This window comes from Mya arenaria, chromosome 5 (assembly GCF_026914265.1).
Source record: "Mya arenaria isolate MELC-2E11 chromosome 5, ASM2691426v1".
In the NCBI taxonomy this organism is placed as follows: domain Eukaryota; kingdom Metazoa; phylum Mollusca; class Bivalvia; order Myida; family Myidae; genus Mya; species Mya arenaria.
The window spans coordinates 58,158,549-58,164,697 of NC_069126.1; the positions used below are offsets into that span (position 1 = coordinate 58,158,549).

The 6,149-nt window shown below is 31.0% G+C and overlaps 1 long non-coding RNA gene across 1 annotated transcript; it reads left to right on the forward strand.

Annotated features, from left to right (window-relative positions):
- Window positions 1-506: 506 nt before the first annotated feature.
- On the forward strand, window positions 507-5,908 carry LOC128234919 (uncharacterized). Its single transcript, XR_008261068.1, has 4 exons — window positions 507-596; window positions 1,039-1,054; window positions 2,101-2,174; window positions 2,496-5,908. It is a non-coding gene; the product is annotated as an uncharacterized LOC128234919 (long non-coding RNA).
- Window positions 5,909-6,149: the final 241 nt, after the last annotated feature.

Here is a 6,149-nt window from a genome sequence, read left to right on the forward strand (position 1 = left end):
TTATTTTGGTTTACAACAAAATACTTAATCGCGCAATATTTAACGGAAAGTATTTCTGGTATGAAGAATATCGTAAATGAGTTTTAATATTTGTAAAAACTGGTGTCTTTGGTTTTTGTTTATAGGATAAAAACTAATGTGATTTTTTAATAAGTTCATATATTAATTTAAATATATATGATATACAACTAGTGTTTGTATATAAACAAATAATGCATAGTGTTTTACTAACAGGTTCAGCATCAAGACAAACGGGGTAAGTTGTGGGGAATGAAAAGGCCAGGAAAAGAATTTGTTATTTATATGCTGGAATTTTGTCTTTCAATTCAGGTCATTGCGTTCTTTTGTAAAACTTTACGAAAAACCATCATATTAATAAGAGATATGATCCCCTATGTGTTTGCTTTTATCAAGTTCAGACATTTTTATAACATCAATGCATGAGCAGTCCGTACACTCATGAATAAATATTTGTGTATTTTCACAATACAGCTCTGGGTATTTCAGACATGGTACGGAAAACGCTGGATATCACGATGCGATTGCATACAAAACGACCCAAATGACAAATGACAAGACGGTATACGACGCTCTTAGTAAGGAAAGAAAAAAAGTTATATCATTATGCACATCTTGTGTTGAAAAAAACACAACGAATTTCATCGTCATTTTCTTTACTTTTTAAACCTATTACTCCTTATGTATACAACCGACTATTGGAAACCTAAACTAGTGTTTTTGCAAGTCAATTCTTAATCTAGATCAGCCATGATAAGACACCAGTTTTAAATTAAACTAATTCGAGCAATTGGTGGATACGACTGTGGGGTAATAAAAAAGAATGACGGGATAAAATTGAGTTAGGCAATTTTATGATTTCGCAAATCTTTGAAAATAAACATATGTAAAAAATGTTTTCCAACCGCAATTAAGTTTATCAAACCTTAAACACTAAATATAAATCGTAAACGTATAAAGTTTTCGTTCGATTACATAGAAAACGTAAGATGAGTCTAAATTTTTTTAAATTTTTTTCAGATACTGGAAACGATTGGTAAGCAGTTCATTTTTATAACTTTAATATATTAAGATACTGTCATATGACATATGCTATGCTTTTCAAATAGCTCGGACACTTTTTTGTAATAAATGTATGTTTAACATCAAAAATTTGTTTTAAAAAATCATGTAGAATCGGAGGCATTGTTATAAAAATTATATATTTGTTTTGAAAAAAATAGGATATAAATTGGTGTTATATCTTGTTAGAAACCTGCTAGCTTAACGAATCTCGTTTACATTTAAAGAGCTTTCAGAAGTGCAATGGAAATATGAGAAAGTATTTCTCATGTTCTTCAACATGCTATTGGCAGATGTTTGCAAAGGCCATTATGTATAAATGAACTGACAAAACCGTTGATTAGCTAGTTTTATAGATATATTTATGCATATAACTAGAGTAAAACTGAGGTCGTTCGAACAAACGGTCGTTCGAGAACCGGCGGTCCCTCGAGGTCGGAGCTTGGTCCCGAACATTTTTTCTTCTATTTTCATATAAAATATACTGACGCTGTATCGAAACCGAAATAGGTCGAGGACTCGAGCAAGATAGCCGGTCCCAAATACACAAATCATGCACAAAACCGTAAGGCTCCCTCGAGGTCTAAGTTCACACTTTTTTCCGAACGCATGTTCCAGAATAATCAAACAATTTAGTATAAGATAGCCTTTGAACATATGAGCGATTTAAAATACACTGAAAGATATTTCATAACAGACTGGAAAATTGAAACTCGGGACGTTCGAAACATCGGTTCCCTCGAGGTTTCAGCTCGTCCACGAGCGATCTCAGTTTTATTGTAGTATCAAACAATGTCATAGTTTAAACCACCCTTAAAATTGCACGTGGTCCACTGATCCATTGGACTGCTAATTGACAATGTTTCAACTGCGTGATTAGTCATTTATATTTAACTTTAATGTTTAAATAGATCTGTTAAATAGGAGCTTTATTTTATGTAGATGTATCAAATCACTTCCATAATTTATGCCCATGTAATCAATCAGCGTCGACCCTTTATATATGTGTTTGCCTTTAAGCCCCAACACATCACACGTGTACACGTCGTTGGACAATTCAGCATCCATTGCAGACTACGAGAATGTCAAAAAAAGTACCAACAATTTATTCTATACTTATTTTTGTTCTATAAATAGTTCATACACCCATAAAATATTGATAATAATGTTATGTTTGACAAGGTTTTTGGCATACATTAATTGATTGATACTATTAAAACCGTTTGGTTACCTTAGATAAAACATACTGTAAGAATAACAATCGCAGTGCACAATGTCTTTAGCATTCATACAACTTAATTCAATATAACTTGAACTGTGAAATATAATATGTCTTCATAATAATTAAAATACATGATGTCTTCATAATACATGATCTAATGATCTCATAAACGTATGTTCTCATTTGTTTACAGAGGATCCCGTTTACAACAATGCTGAAATATCCAGTGCAGACTGTATATAGTAAAACTATCTGATTTCCATGAACTGAGATGGTGTAATTATTCTTCACTAAACTTTTAAATATTTTCACGTGATTTTTGTTAAAGCTGATCGCCGGATCGTTAGGAGACCAACATTGATAAACGATGTGTATAATATGGTATGCAGTAACCAATACAACAGCATCCACCGCCATATAGTTTAAGTAGACGTAGATCTTCTTCAACTTCATTACACTCCTCTTTATATGAACTAAGGCACTGAATCTACGGTCTTGAAATATTATTGCTGGAAACGTTATAATAAATTATGCTTAATACGTCAAGTGAGACATAGAAGGAGTGAAAGGTAAATGTTTGTTCTATCTTTATGTAATTTGGAAGGCTTTGACGTCATTTAAAATGATTTAAGATGACCACAGTGGACAAATTAATTAATAGATACACAAGACATGAACAATAATATTGTTTTGTAATTTCTAGCATTACACGTGTATGACAACCATACATTTCCGTCAATTTACGTTCCAACCCAATTCATTAAAACAATAAAGGTATGTCGCGTTTCTCCTTAGAAAATTTACTCACTTTGAAATGCTGCACAAATAATTTTTCAAGGCATCCATGTTACATTAGATTGGATGATAGAAAAGTTCTAGTTCAGCAAAAATATAAAATCTCTCAGATATTTATGGGTTTTTTTTCTCTTTGAGTAAGGGTGTTAGACTTAAATTAAAGTATAACAAACAATGTGTATCACTTAGCTTAGACTAAAACAACATATCGATCTGAAGTGGCATTCTTAATCGTAAATACAGATACGGCATCCTGGACCACATCCTGGTACTTAACGTTAAGTGAACACGTACATTTAGGTAATCCCGTCCATACTTTTTTAAAAATACACAAACACATTCGATCAGTCCTTCATACACCCAAAATAGCTCAATATGATGTAGTCGACTCATTCTCGTTTTTAAAATCGAAAAAGCGAAAGTTATGAAAATCAGTAAATGGAATATTGTGTTTACCAGACAAAATTCATGCATTTAATAGTGATAACCTTTTAGTGAAATGTGATAGATTTCTTGCCACAATGACACATTTTAAACAAAGCAGTTTGGTCCCTATAAGTTAACCCGTCCCAGCATTTTGTGTCACTTTTGACTGATCCTACATATATATGCATACATCAGAAGTTAGCTCCATCTGATAGTCTGTGTCAGGTTTTCAAATCTCACTGAATGCCATCTAAGCGCATTTTTTGCCCAAAATGCTATTACGAGGTTTTTCAACTGGATCTAGAATCGAATGGTATATAAAGCATCAAATGGTTCAGTTCTACACATCTTTGCACACATTTCACAAGCAATTTCCCTATACATTTATATGCAAACAACCCACACTCCAGCCAGAATTTTTTTTAATCCAATTAAAAGCAAATTGATTTAAACACAAAAGCTTTGCATTTTTCTAATTAAAATTACTAACTGAATTTTGTAAAGTAAATTTCTCAATGAATCTATGTTTTAAATAGGCCGGAAGACAGCCAAGTTCTATTGCAGCCCAAAATATTAATCACTGAGATATTAATGAATTCATTCTCTCTGAGTGCAGGTATTTGACTGAATTTAAAGTATAATAACTATAAGTTCACTTTATAAAGACTAATACAAAACATCACTATAAAGAAGCATTCTCAATGTTAATTATCTGGTGCTCAATTGAAAGATTGACAACAATGTTTGTTTGCAAAACTCTTGTAGATTAATGACGTTATAAGTAAACACAGATACAAACCATATTTTTCTGCACCATTGAAGCCCAATATTCTATATTTAAAACTATAGCAATACATTATTAGAGCTATAGTTGTCATCTACGGAAATACAGAATATGTAACAAACATAAACGTATTTTTATCACAAGCATTATCATATTTTAAGATAACGATAATAATTGCACAGAAGATTTTTACAAAAAAAATAAATAAATCAAATTTAGGAATATCATGGGCAAACATTTACTCATCTACTTATATAATTGAAACAAAAACATTCCTAAAGTTTTGAAAAGATTATTTATTGCACATGCTCAATGAAGTATATGTAGCTAAGAAACTCTGACACTATATTTGAAATATCTGAGTGATAATAAATTACATTCTTAGTTATTTATTGTCAATAACATAATTCATGTCGATATAGATCATCTGTATGTTGCATGAGGACAAAACCAGTTGCAATAACTGTTGTTGCGAAAGGTCAACTATGAAAACATTTTTCACATCTATTACATATGGTGGGAAACACTATTGTTTGAATAAGTTCATGTTAAAATCTCCATAACCTTTTAAAGTATGAATCTGATTTCCTATCAAAAAATATTTGAGTGCAATGGTATTTAATGACTCAGCTATTTTTGCATTATTGTTTATGTGTACATGCATGTTAGATTTAAAAGCTGTAAGTAACAGTTCGTATGCACAATGTTCAGGCAAATTAGTCAAGCGCCAATTTCTTTATTTTTATGTAAACCTTTTACAAATATAAAAATAACTCACTTATTATGTACGATTCATTATTATATTATTAGACAACGATTGTCTTTGCAACAATATAAGGAAATGAGACTATGCTGACGAAATATGTACAATTGATACTAAGATGAATTACTGCCTTTGCCAATATTTATTTGCTTGTTTTTTGCCCTAAATTTGTCAAATATTTGCAATTCCAAACACCTACACACATGAAGATTTTTGTTTATAATGATAAATAAGGTACCCAAACAAAGGTCCGAATTTGCAATTAAAATCATCAACATATAAATGAAGTTATTAGACAGAAATCAAAACTTTATCCCTGAACTATGACTGAAAATAAATCCAATACGCGGTTGCTTTGATATAAATTGTACTTAAGACTAACAAAATGTTATGTTTGTTTCTGGTTGATATTTGATAAATATTACATCAAAAGACATAAATACAAAGGTGGTATCTCTTTTCATGAAATCTTTGTATCACATTGAACAACTCTATATGTTAACAATTGTGAAAGTGGAGGAATTAAAACGTTTAAATTGTTTCAAATGGTGTGATGCAATATTTCAAGGAACACTTGCAGACTGGACAAAAGAGAATACAACTTAATGCTGAGCACTTCTTTTGACAATACATAATTATATTATTTATAGTTCGCCTTATACTGGAAACTTCAACAGTTTAAACAGCATACTGAACACTTTCTATCTCTCAATGTCCCTCGAGACACTTGAAGACAGACTTCGTACGGGAACAATTTCATTATGTTATAATTCATGAACGGATGTGTAATAGTTCTAACATTTTTGTAATTTATTTAACATTAAAGATGTATAATCGGTTTGCTATTTGTTTCATATATTGTGATGGTATTTGTTGTACCAGTTAATTTATTAAAGTACACAATTGTGCTACTCATTCTTCGATAGGTCTCCTCAATCTCACAGTATGACTGCAACCAGTCGTTATTCATTAAATGTCTTTTTGGTATAAAATTGAAATTAAATTATGTTTGTCTGCGTACGTCTTGGTATGTCGACACGATTTATTTAATTCAAACATAGCCTTTTTTAAATATATGT